The sequence below is a fragment of the Podarcis muralis genome, chromosome 1 (assembly GCF_964188315.1).
Source record: "Podarcis muralis chromosome 1, rPodMur119.hap1.1, whole genome shotgun sequence".
Classification (NCBI taxonomy): domain Eukaryota; kingdom Metazoa; phylum Chordata; class Lepidosauria; order Squamata; family Lacertidae; genus Podarcis; species Podarcis muralis.
In genome coordinates this window covers 122,452,162-122,472,368 of record NC_135655.1, presented here as the reverse complement: position 1 = coordinate 122,472,368, position 20,207 = coordinate 122,452,162, and positions in this window count along the sequence as shown.

Genomic DNA, 20,207 nt, shown 5'->3' with positions numbered 1-20,207 from the left:
GTATTGCCGAAAATGTTATTTTTGTTCCAAACCCTACAGATCGTGGACAGAGTGGAATGTTTTGGAAAATGGCAGAAGGATATATCTAAGTTTGTCTGGCAGGGCAAAAAGCCTCGAATAAAGTTTAAAATATTAACTGACTCGAAAGAAAGAGGAGGGTTTGCCCTGCCGGACTTGAGGTTATACTATGAAGCTGCAGCCTTCTGCTGGTTGAAGGATTGGTTTGTGCTAGAAAACACTGATGTCCTAGATCTGGAAGGTTTTGATAATGCTTTTGGTTGGCATGCATATTTGTGGTATGACAAGGTTAAAGTTCATAAACTGTTCAAAAACCATATTGTCAGAAAAGCAATTTTTGCAGTCTGGATGAAATATAAAGACTTATTAGAGAGCAAAACCCCGAGGTGGCTATCACCGATGGAGGCCAAGGCCAGAAAAAGGCCCAATATGGAGGCTTATTGGCCGAAGTATTGGGAAATAATTGAAAAAACTGGAGACAATTGGAAGCTGCAGAGCCAGGACAAATTAAAAAATAAGGTGCGAGACTGGTTACACTATGCTCAAATTCAAGAGGTTTTTAAAATGGATAAAAAAGTTGGGTTCCAAGTGGAAAAATCGAATTTGGAGACAGAATTGTTAGAACCAAAAACTAAGATATTATCAAGAATGTATAACTTGCTGCTTAAATGGAATACACAGGATGAGACAGTTAAATCTGCCATGATAAAATGGGCACAGGATGTTGGACACAACATTATGTTTGAAGACTGGGAAAGGTTATGGAACACCGGAATAAAATTCACGGCATGTACTGCCCTGAAAGAAAACATTATGAAAATGATATACCGGTGGTACATGACCCCAGTCAAGCTAGCTAAGATTTATCACCTGTCTGATAATAAATGTTGGAAATGTAAGGAGGCAGAAGGTACATTTTATCATCTCTGGTGGACCTGCCCAAAAGTGAAGGCTTTCTGGGAAATGATTTATAATGAATTGAAAAAGGTATTTAGGTATACCTTCCCTAAGAAACCAGAGGCCTTCCTGCTGGGCATGGTGGACCAGAAAGTGCTAAAGAAAGACAGAACGTTGTTTATGTATGCTACTACAGCAGCAAGAATTCTCATTGCAAAGAACTGGAAGACACAAGATTTACCCACGCTGGAAGAATGGCAGACGCAGTTGATGGACTACATGGAATTAGCTGAAATGACCGGCAGAATCCGAGACTTGGAGGAAGAATCGGTTGAGGCGGACTGGAAAAAATTTAAAGACTATTTGCAAAAATATTATAAGTTGTATGAATCCTAAGATAGTGCATGTTATTGGAAATGTTATGCTTTAGCAAATATGATTAAGTAATGGCAAAATAAGTGATAAAAGAGAAAAGAAGACAAAGTGAATCAACCATATTATGTTTATTTTAAAGGTATCAAATTTGAGATATAATTTATTGAATAACGGTTACATAATAATTGAAAGTGGTAACAAGGTTTGAAATAAGGTAACAAATTGCTGATATTGTTATTGTAAAGAATGCAGATCTGGAAGGTGTGGGGAAGTACAATGTTTTCTTCTGTAAAAAAAATCAAAAAACTGTTTCTTGTATTTGATTTATTCTGTATGGTTTGGAATGTACAAAATTATGAAAAGAAACGCAATAAAAAATATTATAAAAAAAAAAAAAACAATGCCCAAAAGGAAGGCCTCTGGTTTCTTAGGGAAGGTATATACCTTTTTCAACTCATTATATATCATTTCCCAGAAAGCCTTGACCCTAGGGCAGGTCCACCAGAGGTGAAAAAACGTTCCTTCAGTTTCTTTACATTTCCAACATTTATTGTCAGGCAAATGATATATTTTTGCAAGCTTGACTGGGGTCATGTACCACCTATATATCATTTTCATAATATTTTCTTTTAAGGCATTACATGCCGTGAACTTCACACCGGTGGTCCATAACCTTTCCCAGTCAGCAAACATGATATTGTACTCAATGTCCTGTGCCCATTTTATCATAGCTGATTTAACCGTTTCATCTTGTGTATTCCATTTTAACAGCAAGTTGTACATTTTTGAAAGTACCTTGGTCTTAGGTTCTAACAGTTCTGTTTCTAGCTTCGATTTTTCCACCTGGAATCCTATCTTTTTATCCGAATTAAAAACCTTTTTAATCTGAGCATAATGTAGCCAATCTCACACTTTATCTTTTAATTTCTCCAAACTCTGCAACCTCCAAGTATCTCCATCCTTTTCTAGTATTTCCCAATATTTCAGCCATTTGGCCTCCATATTGAGTCTTTTCCGGGCCTTAGCTTCCATTGGTGACAGCCACCTTGGGGTCTTATTTTCTAATAAGTCTTTGTATTTCATCCAGACACTAAACACTGCTTTCCTGACAATATGGTTCTTGAAAGCCTTATGGATTTTAACCTTGTCGTACCACAAATATGCATGCCATCCAAAAGCATTGTTAAATCCTTCCAGATCTAAAACATCAGTGTTTTCAAGAAGCAGCCAATCTTTCAACCAGCAGAAAGCTGCTGATTCATAATACAACCTTAAGTCTGGCAGGGCAAACCCCCCTCTTTCTTTAGCATCAGTTAATATTTTAAACTTAATTCTGGGCTTTTTGCCCTGCCAGACAAATTTAGAGATATCTCTCTGCTCATGTTATCTCTCTGCTCATGTTAATATGCTCATGTTAACCTCTGCTTTGTTTGAACTTTGAGTGTTTTTAGAGATGCAAGTAAATAGAAGGAAACTCAGTCCCTGGCAAGATCCCTGGCAATCTGTTTTTCGTAGCTGAGTTTTTTAATTTCCAGTGGGTGGTGTTGTGTTTACTGCTGAAAAAACTGAGCTGCAATTCAAAGGTGCAGCAAATGGCTTCGTGTCTGTTTTCAATCCCATCACAAATTTACAGGAATGAATTAATAAGAATTATTATTATTATTATTATTATTATTATTATTATTATTACATTTATACCCTGCCAGATGGGGTAGCTTCCAACATATATAAAAGTATAATAAATGTCAAACATTAAGAACTTCCCAATACAGGGCTGCCTTCAGATATCTTCTAAAAGTTGTGTAGTTCTTGACATCTGTTGAGGAGGGCGCCATTGCGAAGGCCCTCTGCCTGGTTCCCTGGAACTTCATTTCTTGCAGTGAGGGAACCGCCAGAAAGCCCTTGGAGGTGGGCTTCAGTGTCTGGGCTGAATGATGGGAGTGGAGACAATCCTTCAAGGACTGGCTAATCCAGAATGCGGCAGCTAGACTGGAGACCGGGAGTGGCCGCTGAGATAACATAACACCGGTCCTGAAAGACCTACATTGGCTCCCAGTATGTTTCTGGGCACAATTCAAAGTGTTGGTGCTAACTTTTAAAGCCCTAAATGGCCTCGGCCCAGTATACCTGAAGGAGCGTCTCCACCCCCATCTTTCAGCCCGGACACTGAGGTCCAGCGCCGAGGGCCTTCTGGCGATTCCCTCTCTTGCCTACAAATTCCATTCACTTATGTGAAAAGAAAAGAAGTACAGTGGTGCCTCGCAAGACGAAAAGAATCCGTTCTGCGATTCTTTTCTTCTAGCGGTTTTTTCGTCTTGTGAAGCAACCCCATTGGCGGCTAAGCGGATTAGCGCTATTAGCGATTTAGCGCTATTAGCGGTTTAGCGGGCTAAGCGGCTAAGCTGTTAAAAGGCTATTAACGGCTTAGCGGCTTTGAAAAAGGGGGGGAAAGCAAAAGTAAATAAATGGCGAGACTCGCAAGACGTTTTCGTCTTGCGAAGCAAGCCCATAGGGAAATTTGTCTTGCGAAGCGCCTCCGTGATGGAAAACCCTTTCGTCTTGCGAGTTTTTCGTCTTGCGAGGCATTTGTCTTGCGGGGCACCACTGTAATATTCATGTATAGGTTCCTCATTATAGTCAATGGGAGTGAAGCAGAGTTTCAAAGCAAACAGATCAGATTTGAACCTGAATAACAAATCAAATCAGGATGAAAAAGTAAAGATCCCAAACAAATTGGGCTGCTGCTGAACACTACAGAGGAACTAGAAGGCAAATCATATGGCCGTTGCAGATCCTTAATATTTACTTTCAAAGCTGTCATACGCAAGGGTTAAAAATAATAATGAGAGGACTTATGGCTAGAACATGAATTCATCAACAAGCATTAAATCAAATTATGCCATTTTTCTAATAAAAATGGGAGATTCATTTAAAAATAAATAAACGTGATATTTAAATGTGGAATGCATTTATTCTCCACCGAATTAGGCTTTCTCTGCATGTACTACTATTTGTAATCCTGCCAGTAGTTTTTCAAAGCAGCCTGTGATAATTAAATCTAGTTTTTCATATTAACAGAAGTATGAAGCACAATGCCACACAAATCTGCTGCTTTGTGTACAAGAAAGCTTAAGGGATGTTCCCCAATCTGTATACTGCTGGAACTTTCACATGGCACAAAAATAACTACACGAGGATGGACTGAGAAGAAAAGACCCCCTTTAACAAAACAACAACCCTGAAGACTTGAAAATGGATTTTAATCACGAAGCACTGAATGCTCAAAGCACACTAAAGGAGGCTAAACTTTTCTCCTAAGATTTCTGCCCCCCCCAAGTTCTAGCCCACTCCCAGTGCTTTGGGAAGCTGTGAATTCTTCATCAGTATTCATATCTGTGCACTGCAAAACAACCCCCTCTTGTTGAATCACAGTTCATTTGATAAATTGAAAAATTGAAAACAGCCACAAATAGCTAGTTGCAATAATTAAAATAGGCATATGCTGTAAGCTGCCCAGAGTGGCTGGGGAAAGCCAGTCAGATGGGCGGGGTATAAATAATAAAATCATCATCATCATCATCATCATCATCATCATCATCAATGTAGCCATTCACAATCCCTCCAGTTGATTGATTGATATTACAGTTGTACCTTGGATCCGGAACGCCTTGGTACTCAGATGTTTTGGCTCCCGGATGCCACAAACCCGGAAGTGTGTGTTCCGGTTTGCAAACATTCTTTGGAACCCGAACATCTGACGCGGCTTCCGCAGCTTGTGATTGGCTGCAGGAGCTTCTTGCAGCCAATCAGAAGCCATGCTTTGGTTTCCAAACGTTTTGGAAGTCGGACAGACTTCCAGAACGGATTCCGTTCGACTTCTGATGTACGGCTGTACTTATTTATTTCTTCAGAAATACTTAGATCCCAACTTATTTTATTTTATTTATAATATTTATTACCCACCCTTCACCATGAGACCCAAGGTGGGTTGCTGAAAAAGGAAAATATGATTTTTAAACATATAAAAAAATCACTGCAGTTTTACAATATATAAAACTGTATGAAGGTCCTGTTTGCACCATAAGTTTAAACATAACTTGTTAAGGGCCTTGAAAGTCGTTAAGAATCCCTATAATGAAACAGAAGAATGTGAACTCAGCAAAATTTATAGCCCTGAGAGGCTCTCAAAGTGACTTACAAAAAGCCCTCAAACTAGCGTCACACTCAAATCTAGGTCATGGGCAGAATTGTGCCAGGATTATTCTGGCAGCATGTCTTGCCCAAATCCTGTACTTCCCTGAACTAGGCATGCAGTTTCTGCCAAAGACCTGCGATGCAAGGGAGGGGAGCTCTGAGCAGCTCGGAACTTTTTATAAGTGTGATAAGGCTATCCCTGTCACAGGCAGAAAATTTAACATTCCAATAATAGCCAGTAATAAAACTGCATTTTAGTAGACAGCAGGTCTCTCTACAGCAGTTTCATGTTCACTGGAGGCTATTTCTGACAGGTAAAGGCTGATGACTTCCAGTAGCTCAGAAGTACACCTCCTGCCAACATTGTACATGGCTTATTAGGTTTTATAAAGATGATTAGTGAGTGATTTGTGAGTGAGATATATTTTATGGCTTGTACCACTTATCGAGAACCCACATTCATTTCTCTCTCACACACACTCACACTCCTTCTCATCCCCTGGTCAAAGTCAAGCAGTAAAAGATAACATTCTAGAAGCTTTAATATACCAACTTCTCAGAGGCAATGGGAGAATATTTAGTTTCCTGGCTGATACTGATGCTATCTTTGCAGACACAATGGCAGAGCTGGCTCTAGGTAAGGCAGGGCTCTCTTCCTCCTTGCAGCCACCCACCTGTTCCAGAGATAAAAGGCAGGTGAATGAGCAGGCTTTCAACTCTGCTCACTTACATGAGTTGTTGGAACACTTCTTCTGCTTTGGCGATCTCTTGTAGCTGAGTAAGATTGTCTTCCATAAACACGGTCTTAACAGTGAGTCTGTAAGTGACTGTGGAGGCCAATTCTGGATCCACATATCCTTCCACAGTGGGGACATAGGTTTCCGGGCAGGAGTTGATAACAATGAGGGTTTGCCAAGCGTGCCTTCCTCTTAGCACGTTTCTCCCTTGCATCCTGAGTTTGAGTGTCTTCAAAGCCCATGACACCTTTGGTAAAGGCTGTTCTCCAACTGGAGAGCTTGCAGGCCAGTGTTTCCCAGTTGTCGGCGTTTATACTACATTTTTAAAGATTTGCCTTGAGAGAGTCTATAAACCTCTTTTGTTGACCACCAGCATTACGCTTTCCATTTTTAAGTTTGGAATAGAGTAGTCGCTTTGGAAGACGATGATCAGGCAACTGAACAACATGACCAGTTCAATGAAGTTGATGTTGAAGAATCATTGCTTCGACACTGGTGATCTTTGCTTCTTCCAGTACACTGGCATTAGTTCGCCTGTCTTTCCAAGTGAAAATATTTGCCCATAATGTTGCAGGCTTTATCCACGCTGGAGAGCCTATGATGCCGGCAAACTTCATCCACTTCTGCCAAAAAGAACAGAAAAAACACAATGTTTGGATTTCTCTATAGTCAATAGGGAGGCGAATGAAACAGACTCAGAGTGAGCCAAATCGAGCAGCCTACGAAGTGCCTTGAAATGCAGTGGACTTTTATTTTAAGGGCCAAATCTGGGTGTGAACTGAATTTTGTGGGTTAGTGGGCACCTCTGTTCATCAGGTGCCCCAAACTGCCAGCTCTGACAAACTATGTCAATCTAGATATCATAAGAGAGACTGGATGAAACTGAAGTGGAATGTACACAAAGAACCTATTTTTGAAGCTTGCATGCCTATCAATTAAACTATTTATTTATCCAATTTACCATATTTTTCGCTCTATAAGACGCACCAGACCACAAGACGCACCTAGTTTTTGGAGGAGGAAAACAAGAAAAAAAATATTCTGAATCTCAGAAGCCAGAACAGCAAGAGGGATCGCTGCGCAGTGAAAGCATCAATCCTGTCTTCTGCTTTGGCAGTTCTGGCTTCTGGGATAGCTGCACAGCCTGCATTCGCTCCATAACACACACACACATTTCCCCTTAATTTTTAGGAGGGAAAAAGTGAGTCTTACAGAGCAAAAAATATGGTATATATTGCCTTTCCTCTAACAAGCTTTGACAAGCCAGCATACATAGTTCTCCTTGCCTTCCATCTGATCTTCACAGCCACCCTGTGTGATAGGTTAGAGACAGTGAGTAGCCCAAGGTCATCCAGTTTCCATGGCTTGTATCCTAACGTAGCAAAGCCTGATATGGCAGTACTTAGCTTGCTTCAGAAGACATGTATCACGGATCCCAACCCTCCTCCCAGCGAAGAAACCTCAAACTGATGCGGATGATAAATAATACATTGCTCAGGAATCTTCTTTGGGAGGTTTGCCAAGCTTGTAAATGAAAAGATAGTGTCACGAAATAAAAAACAGATAAATAAATTGGAACTTCGTCCTGAACTGTGGAGTGAATCAGTCTTTTTCCAGCTTGAAAAGTTTTATGGCACAAATGCTTTATTATTATTATTTTTTATGCTTTGAAATATGCAGCAGCATAAAAATGCAATGGTTGGCTTAACCTATAAAGAGTTTTCTAATCAGTTAGTTCCTGACAGAAGGTAGAATTTGTATCACGGTGGAAGATTTATTTATTTATTTTCCTGCTTTTTTTTCTTTCTTTTTTCTCTCTCCAAAGCTTTGGGTTGCCTTAAAGTTACTTGGTATTATGAGGGTATGTGTCCAGGTGTAGGGAAAACGCTTTGGCTGCATATATATATATAAAGAACTTTAGATTTATGTCTGTGCATCTCCTGAGCTGCTTTCTTATAACTCAGCTGGGATAACTGCATGGAGGGAGGAGGATACGCAGAGGGAAAGAAACAGAATGGGCTGCAAATTTGTCTTCTGCTTTGGCATGTGGAGCTGGATCAAGCCATTAAACATGACATTTCTGGTTCTCGCAAATCACCGGAATCCACGTTGATTGTGAAATTGGAACTGGGAAAAGGGCATGAATTAACACCAGCTCCCTTGAAACCTGCACTGTGTCAGGTCTAGGATTTTGGGGACGGTTTGAATCCCTGCAACGGGGTGAGCTCCTGTTGTTTGGTCCCTGCTCCTGCCAACCTAGCAGTTCGAAAGCATGCCAGTGCAAGTAGATAAATAGGTCCCTCTCCAGCGGGAAGGTAAATGGCGTTTCCGTGCACTGCTTTGGTTTCACCAGAAGCGGCTCAGTCATGCTGGCCACATGTCCCGGAAGCTGTATGCCGGCTCCCTCAGCCAGTAAAGCGAAATGAGTGCCGCAACCCCAGAAGTCATCCACAACTGGACCTAACGGTCAGGGGTCCCTTTACCTTTACCTATGACCATGATACATTATGCTTAGGAGACAGGAAAGGCCTCACTGGTTTGATGCCATTGGTGCATGCCTCATCTATCGATCCTATGAAACCATCCTTCACAATTTAAAATAAAAGCTCTCTTCTACCTGAGCTGTACAGGCTGCTGAATGGGGGCGGAATTGGACTGCTACAAAACGATATCCACAATTTGTTACAAATGTGTCATCATTATTACCATGTCAACTCAAGTGCCTTGGATGTAAATGGTCCTTCTATTACAGCAGAGTCAACATTCAACGTGATGGAACTGAACAGTTAGGATAAATTAAGGACCGATCCATTCCGGTCATTTCCATCTTAACATGCAATATTCGTCTGGCTTCATTACTTAGTAAATTAAAACACAGAGAGGACAAGTGCTCAGAATTGTTCCTGCAATTATAGAAGCTTCAGAACTGAGTAGGTGCAACTGAGACAAAGTGACTTTCCCTTGTGCAGACAAGGCTTCAGTGACAGAAGCATTTTGTCCAAATTAGAGCTGCTTGGGGAATTAAGAATAATCTTCTCCAAAGAGATAAGCAAGATGGCATTCGGTTTGCCATTATTAGGTTTCTAGAATTATTTTAATTGTTTTTAAAGGGCTATAGTGGTACTTGGAGCAAAGGAAATTTTGGGTGCAGTCTAAATTTGACCCATGTGGAGGTCTCTGATGTGGTTCAGGGTCGTTGCTTTGGAGGAGTGGAGAAGCATCAGTATCCTATTTGGGGCCCTATTGCCCAGGAGACCCAAGCCTACCACCATCTCTGACTCAGAAGAAGAGTCTCTTGCAGTACCTTTGTCTCCCATCTAGTCCAACATTGTGCTCTTGCAGTGTCCAGTCAGATGCCTGTATGAAACCCTCAAGTAGAAACTGAGCGCAAGAGCACTCTCCCCTCCTGTGGTCCCTAGCTGTGCTGGTCCTGTGAGTTACCTGAGAGGCGAGGTCCAAATCCGGTCTGTGGTCAAAGGTGCAATGTGGAGGCAGTCCATAGTAGCTGAAGTTGTTTGCAGGGCAGGGAGTCGGGTGAAATCAGGAACAGGTATGCAAGCAGGGAGCCAGGGCAGGTCAGGAGCTCTGGCAGAAAAGCAGGATAGAGTTCAGGCAGGAACTAGCAACCAACAATGTTGCTCCCGCAACCCTGGGGCTGGTCGGCTTTTATCTGCCCCGAGGCATAGGGCAGCCCCGATCATCTGGTGACTCGCCTCTCCTGGCCTGGAGGTGAGCACTCCTCCTGTGGGAACTTAGTTCCCTCCGCCTCTCTGCCCTGAGCCTCTGCAGCTCAGGAGAGGCTGGAGGGTTACCAGACCTAGAGGCAACCTCAGCTTCCTCTGACGGGGCTGAGAGTGGAGCACCTGCAGGCAATGGGTCTTCCATCACCTTAGGAGCCAGAGCAGACTCAGCTGGTGCCTGCACCTGAGGATCCAGCACAGGTGAGGACCCTTCAAGCTCATGCCCCAGCCCCAGTTCAGCTGGTTCTGGAGGCGGGGACTCCTGTGCAGGCTGGGATCCCTCAGTTTCAGCCTCCAAGTCCGAATCCCAGGCCATCACACTAGCAAATGGTATTCAGAAGCATTTCTGTCTCTGGCCAGGGAGGCAGAGCATAGTCATTGCAGCTGGTAGTCATTGATAGCCTTCCTCTCCATGAATTTATGCAAGCTTCTTCTAAAGCCATCCATGTCGGTGGCCATCACTGTGGGAACATGTTCCATTGTTTAACTATGTGCTGTATGAATGAAATAACAACAACAACAACAATTTCTTATTTAACCCATCCGTCTGGGTTTCTGCAGCTACTCTGGGTAGCTGCCAACAGAAACTCAACATGGACATTGCATTACAACAAGTAACTTCATCAATATATCATTGATATATCGATGGTATCTAACACCAAGTAAACTGGCAAAAATGTATAAAACTAGATCAAATAAGTGTTGAAAATGTAAAGAGAAAGAAGGTTCTTTTTATCATATGTGGTGGACTTGTAGTAAGGTTAAGGCTTACTAGGAAATGATATATAATGAAATGAAAAGGATGTTTAAAACAACATTTGTAGAAACAAAACAAAACCCCAGAAGCCTTTCTTCTGGGAATTATAGGGATAGAACTACCTAAATTGTATAAAAAATTATTTATGTACGTGACTGCAGCGGCAAGAATGTTAATGGAAAGAAGAAGAAGAAGTCCCAGCAAAGGAAGAATGGATACAAAAACTTATGGACTATGCAGAAATGGCGAAACTTACCGCAAGAATAAGAAACCAAGGTAACAAACTTTTGATAAAAGAATGGAAATGGTTTATTGAATATTTACAGATAAATTGTAAACAGATAAAAACACTGGCAGGATTATTGTAATAACCTGCAGCCATGTAAGTGTGTGTGTGTGTGTGTGTGTGTGTGTGTGTGTGTGTGAAATAAATGAGCAAGTTTAGTTGGATATGCACAAGATAGAAAAAATAAATTTAAGGAACCGCAGAAAGAGGGGGAAGGAAGTCAAATTTGAAAATGTTAACATGAATGTAAAATTAGTGAAATGTATATATCTGAAAGTATAAATAAATAAAACAACAGCAACAACCAGTAATTTCAGATTCAAGAACCGCTGGGGTTTCTTCAGTGCATGCCAATAATGTAATCTGCAAAGCACTGACCACAGTGTATTTCATGTTTGTTAGTGGACAAAAGGCCACAGTTGTTGGCAGGGCTTTTTTCCAGTCCTATCTCACCGAAACTCAGTTCTTGCACCTCTCAGGTGGATGCCATCACCATGATAAGAGAACAAGGGAGGCGTTCATGCTCCGGCATGCTCCCCCCCCCCCCCAAGAAAAATAGTGCTGGTTGTTGATGAAAATAAGGTTGAGAATGCTCCTTAGGGTAGTGGCTTCTCCCCCTCAAGACAGATACCAAGCTAAGGCCTTTGTGAGCTCAGCCCCTAAAGAAACCCTACACTGCTTCATTTTCTTTCTGGAATGATTTCCATGCTGTGCAGCGACCACACAGATGTCACCTTTATCCATGTCCTAAAGTGAACCGCAAGGATGAAGGCAGATCTGTCTTCAGTTTAGAGCAGAGCCAGCAGTTTAGGCATCGTGTTACTGAAGCAAAAGCGCTTCTTACGCTGCAGCTAGCAATGTAATGCCTGACTCAATCTTGAGCTTCACAGCAGATCTGAGATTTGAAGCTGAGCCACTACATCCAAGCACAAGGTTCTGTCTGATGCACGAAAGTGGATGGATGAAGCAGGGAGATAATGGAAGGGATCATGGAAAAGTTACAGGGCTGTTTTCTGCAAAGGCTCCAACGGCAAGTAGTTCGTCCGCCATCTTTTAATTTTTAACACTAGGGCTGAGAGAAAATGGCCCCAGCCAAGATCAGAAACAGGACATTTAGCCCAAATTTTGTTGCTGCGTATCATTCAAGGTGGGGCAGCAGTCTAAAATAGGTTGATTTGTGTGTGTGTGTGTGGTAGAAACAAGAACATTCAAAGAAAATTTACTTCTGAGAAACTTTGACTCAGTGAAACTCCACTGTTTAGCTCATATTTGTGTATGAACAAAACTATGGGCTAAGAGAGGGATACATTGCTTCTTTCAATCATATAAAAAATTGTTGAGTTGCACGCAAAGTTGTACTCAGCATTTTCCACTCTGTTTGCAAGTGAAGTTGGCAGTGGTGGTGTACCTTTGCCCAATACTTATTTGGATTTGGATTTGATATTCTGCTTTATCACTACCCGAAGGAGTCTCAAAGCGGCTAACATTCTCCTTTCCCTTCCTCCCCCACAACAAACACTCTGTGAGGCGAGTGGGGCTGAGAGACTTCAAAGAAGCGTGACTGGCCCAAGGTCACCCAGCAGCTGTATGTGGAGGAGTGGAGACGTGAACCCGGTTCCCCAGATTACGAATCTACCACTCTTAACCACTACACCACACTGGCTCTGGGGTGTTAGTGTTGAAATTAACAGGTTGGGTGTGTGTTTGTGTGAAAAATACCCTGGGAAAGCACCATACAAACAACAAACAGCAACAAAGCAATGGGTGGTGATAAGGGTTTTTTTTAAAAAATGGGCCATCTCCACTTTTAAAACGAACTGGTGGAAAAATCACATGCACACTGGGAACATCTTTCAAATCCGTTCCCCTCCCCTTGACTCCTCCCATGGTAGCCTGTTCCTCTTTCTGAAAGGCTGCTTTTGAAGGCCAAGGGAACCTCCTGCGAAAAATCCAACACAGTTTCCCCCACTGTATGTGTTCCAGCTTCTTTTTTCTCTCCCCAACATTCTTGTTTTTATCTTTTTACTTTTGCTGACTATCACCATTTTGCTCACAGAACAGTCATGTGGATGACACTGAGGTGGACCTGGAAAAGTAAAGGGAAGAAATTTCATTTGCTTCCCCAGGTCCAGATTGTCTAAGGCAGAATTTCATCTTGCTAGTCTAGAACAGGGAAAAGGGATGAGGGAACTTATCTGATTTGCTGGAATATTAAATAAATATGATGACGATTTGCTTAAAGCATTTCTATACCACACTTTACCAATGATTCCAGGCTGCTTCACAGCAAGATAGTTACCGTATTTTTCGCCCCATAGGACGCACCGGCCCATAGGACGCACCAAGTTTTTTTGGGGGGAAATAAAGGGGGAAAAATTATTTCCCCCCCAGGTGCTTGTGGGGCCGGCAGCGGGGAGAAGCGCTCTTCTCCCCGCAGCCCGCCTTCAGACCAGGTCCGGGGACAGTGGGAAGACGCGCTGCACCTCCCAGCTGTCCCCGGAGCTTGTGGGGCTGGCGGTGGGGTCTCCCCGCCGTCAGCCTCCAAACCACTTTGGGAGACAGCGGGATGGCGGTGTTCCGCCTCCCTCTGTCCCCCGACCTTGTGGGGCTGGCGCTGGGGCTCTCCTGAAGCCTGGAGAGCGAGAGGGGTCGGTGCGCACTGACCCCTCTCGCTCTCCAGGCTTCAGCGAAAGCCTGCATTCGCCCCATAGGACGCACACACATTTCCCCTTCATTTTTGGAGGGGGAAAAGTGCGTCCTATAGGGCGAAAAATACAGTACATTCCCAATCAAACAATACAATAAAAAAATACAACGACATCCCCAGTAAACCTGACAATGACTTCAAAAGTTTGGTTTTAGTGACCAACAGATGCCTGAGTGGACAAATAATGCAATGCAAAAGATGGCAAAAGATGAGAGATAAAATCTGGCCATTAGCGTGCAGTGTGGCTCTAAAGTGAGAATTTGACATTTCGCACTATCCTCTTAAAATATTAAGCATTATGGATAAAAGTTAATATTCCCTGAGGAGCTGACATTTTCTGTAACGTAGAATGCAGACACATATAAATTCTATGTGCCCAAATAAATCTTTGATCATAGAGTGTGTTGTGCATTATCGTTCTATAGCCACACACAGCATTTTTGCCACTAAGCCTGTGATCTGATATTTGTCTCCCATCACACCAGCTTCAGTGATGGAATTTATTTGGATGGTTTAGCCCTTAGTCGTAGACAGGAGATTTGATGCCCACACTTGTGATTTGAGATCAAGGCTAAGTTTTCCTTGTGATATTTTAACAGATATCAGATTTCTTTGTTGTTGTTTGTTGTTGTTTAGTCGTGTCTGACTCTTCGTGACCCCATGGACCAGAGCACGCCAGGCACTCCTGTCTTCCACTGCCTCCCACAGTTTGGTCAAACTCATGTTGGTAGGTTCGAGAACACTGTCCAACCATCTCGTCCTCTGTCGTCCCCTTCTCCTTGTGCCCTCAATCTTTCCCAGCATCAGGGTCTTTTCCAGGGAGTCTTCTCTTCTCATGAGGTGGCCAAAGTATTGGAGCCTCAGCTTCAGGATCTGTCCTCCCAGTGAGCACTCAGGGCTGTTTTCCTTAAGAATGGATAGGTTTGATCTTCTTGCAGTCCATGGAACTCTCAAGAGTCTCCTCCATCATCATAATTCAAAAGCATCAATTCTTCAGCCTTCTTTATGGTCCAGCTCTCACTTCCATACCTCACTACTGGGAAAACCATAGCTTTAACAATACAGACCTTTCTACCTTTCTATCAACACCTGTCATCAAATCTGCATTTGGCACTGGCGGGGGGAAATAGGGTCATTCCAGGATCAAATCAGAAGCTGGGATGGTTTCCATAATTCCGGGACTGTCCCTGGAAAATAGGGACACTTGGAGTAAATGCCATCGGACATCTGATATCTCCTTTTGACAGGCAGCAGTGCTCCCAGATCTCATGCTCTTTCCCAGCCTAGTTAACTGAGAATGAACTGGGGCACCTCTCTGTGTGCAAACCATGCAGTCTGCCACCAACACCATGAAAATACAACTTGAATAAGATACCTTACAATTCTGTTAGGGGGAAAAAAGCCACAAGTCTCTGGAAGCGGGTGGGGAATCTTAAGATGGCAATAACTAAACACAAAATTATGCGGAAAAATGTGCTCAAGGGTGTCATTGAAACCACAACATTAATGCCAGGCTCTCATTGCAAATAACAAATCTCACCATTAACACCTAATTATTATGATTATATTGGATTAAATTAAAAAGTAGGAGGAAAATGCAGCGCTCTCAGCATGGCTATTATGAAAACTTTTAAAGGCTGCAATATTTGAACATTTCTGTTTGTGAATAAGCCAATAATTTCCTTTTCCCTAGGATCTGATATATGAGATACAAAAAAGCTACTGGAAACCCATTTCAGTTAAGAGGCCAGATGATACTGGAAATATATCCCATTTTGTTTCCAGAGCCCCGGATATTTAGAATGATATTCTCATCAAGCTTTGCAAAGTTCGTCCCACTGCAGCAATAATTTGATACTGCATCTTTTTCATCTTACATCAGTTGTTATATATTTCTGTGTGGTTTTGTTTCTTTGCTTAATACAAATTTTATGAAATAGGGTTTTGTCTAATCATGGAGAGACCCCCCCCTTTCTAATTCCTTCTTACATCTACACAGGGCTTCCCCCCCCCCCCAGCCGGAACTCAATTCCGGCACCTCTCTGGTGGGTGCCATTGCAATTATAAGAGAACATGGTGAGTTCTGGCACCTCTTTTTCTAGGAAAATAGAACTGCATCTATGTGCCATGTTTTGGAGAATATGTAAGAACAGAAGGAGGGCCCGCTGTAGCAGGCCAGTGGCCCTTCTAGTTCAGCGTCATGTTCACAACAGCAGTTACTTGGATTACTGTCAGAAAATACTCTGAAAACGAGGTTTGGGGAAGGCAAGGAAATCAGCTTCTAACAGAGTCGAGGAACTATTCCCCCCTTGCCTTCAGCATTTCCAGAATCAAAGAGACAGGCAGAGCTACCCAGTTTTGAGATAGTTGCTAAGCAACCAGAAGGGAGGGAACAGCTGGGAGATATATCAATAGAGAGTGGGAGGATCCCCCTTCCCAAACTCGGAGGTACGAGTGTGTCAGAGAACAAAAGAGACACAGGGAAGGAGGGACATCCTGTTGGTGTGATTCTTGCTGAGGAAGTGAGTAACTTCGATCCTTGCAGAGAGATGCTGACAGGGCCGCCTTACCCATAGGCGCTAGGGGTGCAGGGCACCTGGGTGCTGGGCTCTCAGGGGCACCAGCTCGAGAGTCTGGGGTCGAGATTTGGAGCCCGGGGATTGGGAAGAGCCGACTGCCGCTGCCGAGCGGAGCAGAGCCCGTCGGAGCTCTGCAGCTCTTCTGCTGCAGGCGAGTGAGGCGCTGAGGCAGCTGGCCAGCTCTGCCCTCCTGCGTGCCTGGGATTGGCGGGCCGTTGAGAGGCCCACCCAGTGCACGCTGCTCGAGGTGCCCAGCCTCACTCAGTCGCCACCGCTGCCTTGGGCTTGACTGTTGTTGAGCTGGGCTCTGCTTGCCCGCATACCAGGTGCCCGGCCCCGGCCTTGCTCTGCCGCCGCCTCAAGTTCCTCTGTTACTGCTGATGTGGCCAACCTTGCCAGCCCACCCTAAAAAGGTCAACAATTTTGGGTTCCCCCCCTAAAAAAGGTCAACAGCTCTGGGCGACCTGGAGGGGTGTGTGCCAGGTGGATCTTTACACCCCAGCATCGCATATGCTTAAGACGGCCCTGGATGCCGATCTGTATTTGCAATATGATACTGTAATAAAAGGACTATAAATCTACCAGCTGCTCATTAATTCTGATCAGTGAGCTAACCGAAGAGGCGAGGGTACTCCCGTATCTGACAATTACAGTTTCATGCAAGCTGCATGTACTGATCTCTGGCAGGCAAGCAGGCCCTGATAAGAAGTAATGACTCTCCAGCAGTTTTATGTACGTTTATTTCCAAAAAGACACATCCAGAGCACGGCTTCTCGCCTGCTCGCATTTACGATAGTTGATCAGTCTGAAACTTCGCCCCTCCCATAGCAGGAAGGACACCAAACTCCCGCCTTTCCTCTCTTCCCCTTCCGTTGCCCTCTGATTTTATCCAGTCACCTAGAACAGGGACTGAGAGACTGACCTCCTTCCTCCCCACTAGACATAGACTCAGACCTTTGCTTATCTGATTGCCTAGCAACACTCTGGCTGCCTTCCAACTCTTTCTCTTCTTAAGAGCTAATTGAATCTTCCCCAGGAAGGGGGGTCAAACTGCCCTTTCTCAACTCTGTCAGCCAGCTCTCATCTGCAGAGTCAATCCCTCAGTCACTTAGTTCCAGAAATGGAACTATGGGGGGGCCACGTTCCTGACACTGCAATTCTTGCATCACACAACTATCTGTGGTGATTTCTCAGTGTCCTCTCCTGGACTCTGGCTTCCTGTCCCTACCCTGACCTGGTGCAAATGCAGCAGCTGACTTGATGAAGAGGTAGGTGTGCTCAGGAGGCAGGAATGGAGCTTCAAAACATTTCTGCCAACAAAACAGCGCCATCAGGACAGGAGAGTGGGGCAGAAGCAAGATGATTGGCTTTCTACATTTTGAAATAAGTAAAGTGACGCACATTCTGATCTAAAGAGCCCTCTCACCCCAAACAAAAGAACAATTGAGTCTAAAATTATCTAACTAAATCACAGTAGTAAATAACTTTCAGCTCAGACAAGGGGACCTATGGAACTGGTAGGTGTCATTACAGAGCCATGCTGTGGCAACCCTCCTTAATAACTAAACACCCATTCATGTAGGCAGAAGCAGTGTTAGAAACTGAGATAGGAAAGCTAGGAGCTGAATGGCACATTAAACTTGGGTTATGGGCGCAACAATGGAATGGCTAGGTGCACTTTTTTAATAACAGAAATACAAAGCTGAAAGTGAATGTGTAGCCTTATTGGAGTTCACCGATTGGGTCTGTGTTGCTCCGGGACAGGAGGAAGGAAGTCAAATGACACCGAGGTTGGTTCAAAGAAAGAGTTTATTCTGCTCTCCGGATAGCAGAAGGCACTTGCGTGGTCAGTCCACAGCAAGTCCAAAGAAATGAGAAGTTTCATGCAGTATATATATCTTCCAGGCACCCTCTCCCTCCTTCCCATATAAATCCAACCACGTCAGCCTATGTATGCAGGTTGACATCACATATGTTCTTGCTCTGGTATTCTTAACCATAAAAGGGTATTCCTTCCTGTACTTCTGACCATAAAAGGATCTTCCTCTTCCTACTCTTATCTTGGAGGAAGAGGCCATCATCTCCGAGAACACACTCTGGTGTTATTCCCAGATTGGGTCTGTGCGTCAGGATTGTGGTCTTTGTGGTCAGGGTGTAAGATAAGGCCCAGAGTGTCATCCCGGTTCCACTAGAACAGCCATGGTCATCCTTGACGTCACAAACTGATAAGGGAGAGAGCTTCGAGCACAGACGGGTTTTTGTTTATACATTGACTCAGAGCTCAAGTTAATGGATTTTAGCTAAGGAAAAATAGGGATTTTGGTGCAGTTTGGGAAACCCATTCCTTCAAATGAACTGCAGCTAAAATATTATGTTCATTTCCCCACATGGTCTAGTCCTTCCCCTGCCCAGGGGGTCTCTCCTCCAGAAGTGGAGAGGCAGAAAAAGGTCATCCATTCTTTCCACTCTGCAGTTTTAATCTGAAATCTTAGGCTCAGTACTGCGTCCAGAGCTCAGAAACTGCTCGCACTAATGAAATTCCCTGTCGCAAAAGGCGCCTAGAACAATGGGAGTTTTGAACACTAGGCAGAAGATAGTTGATCAGACATAAATTCTTCCCTTGCAGTTTTATCAGCACCAAAGGAGCAGCCTGCATGAGCCATGAAAGATTATTAGGGAAAAGATCTAGAAATGACACAGTGTATCATCATCATCATCATCATCATCATCAGTCAGGCTGCATCTCCCTCCCTCCTCTCTCTCTGTCTATGTATTTCCTAATACTGCAAAGCATATTCCTGTACCTTCTTTTGACAAAGAAAGCTATTCTTTTAAAACATCAATACTGGCTGTCCCTGGTTGTCCCAGTTGTCACATCTTCACTTGCATATAGTGATGGCTAGATTGGCAAATAGACTTATCTTCCCTTCATAAGATGCTCATCGTTTCCTGAATGGCCCTCTAATTATCTCGCTAGTTTATGCTGTATGGTAGGAGCTAGTTAGCTGAACCCAGTTTGTAAACTTTACTTTTGTTTGGACCAAACACACTTTAGATTAAGCGGGCATCAATGCAGGCATGCTCCGTAATAAAAACCAATTACCATTAAGGCTTTTCAGGCTTTCAAAACATCTGGAGGAACCAAATGTGGGATAGAAAGTTGATTTGTAGTCAGAAAGCGCTGCAAAAGAACTCAAAGGATTATTCTCTCTCGGTGATTTCATATCAAATTTGCTAAATTTACAAGTCAAAAGATCCTTTTTAAAGCTTGCTTCCCATGCTCCGATTGGATTTTTATTTTATTTTTTAAAAGCTATTTCCTCTTTGTCTCATATCATCACATAATGCCAGTGCTCCAAGTGATAATGTAGCTGATAATGTTCATGATGATAAGGGTGAATAGACACCACCTTGCCTTTCTGTATCTCTAACGCCCTTACTAACAATCTAAATTTAAATTGAGTCAGCCTGCATCCTTAGATTCAGCTGCAGCTGAATCCTTACACAAATGTGCATGGATCCAGGAGGGAAATCCATGTGTACCATCATCCTTGGTATATTTATTTTACTGTGTGCCCATGCACTGGAGGATATGATTGGCAGCAGGTTCTCAAAGCACATTCCTGAGAAATTCACAAAGGACAGTGTACTTTCCCCCCTTACAAAATGTACACTAATGTAAGGAGATGGTCGTGTATAGGCTATATAGGTTTCTACGGCTTGTGTAGGGTGTAGGCTTCCACAGCCTGTACAGGTTAGTGGGACAACTGCAGTGTTTCAGGATACCCTCCAACATTTCTCTGATGAAAATAGGGACCTCCGATTCCATACCCTCCATCATTTCTCTGATGAAAATAGGGATGTCCTAAGCGGGACATAGGATGCGGGTGGTGCTGTGGGTTAAACCACAGAGCCTA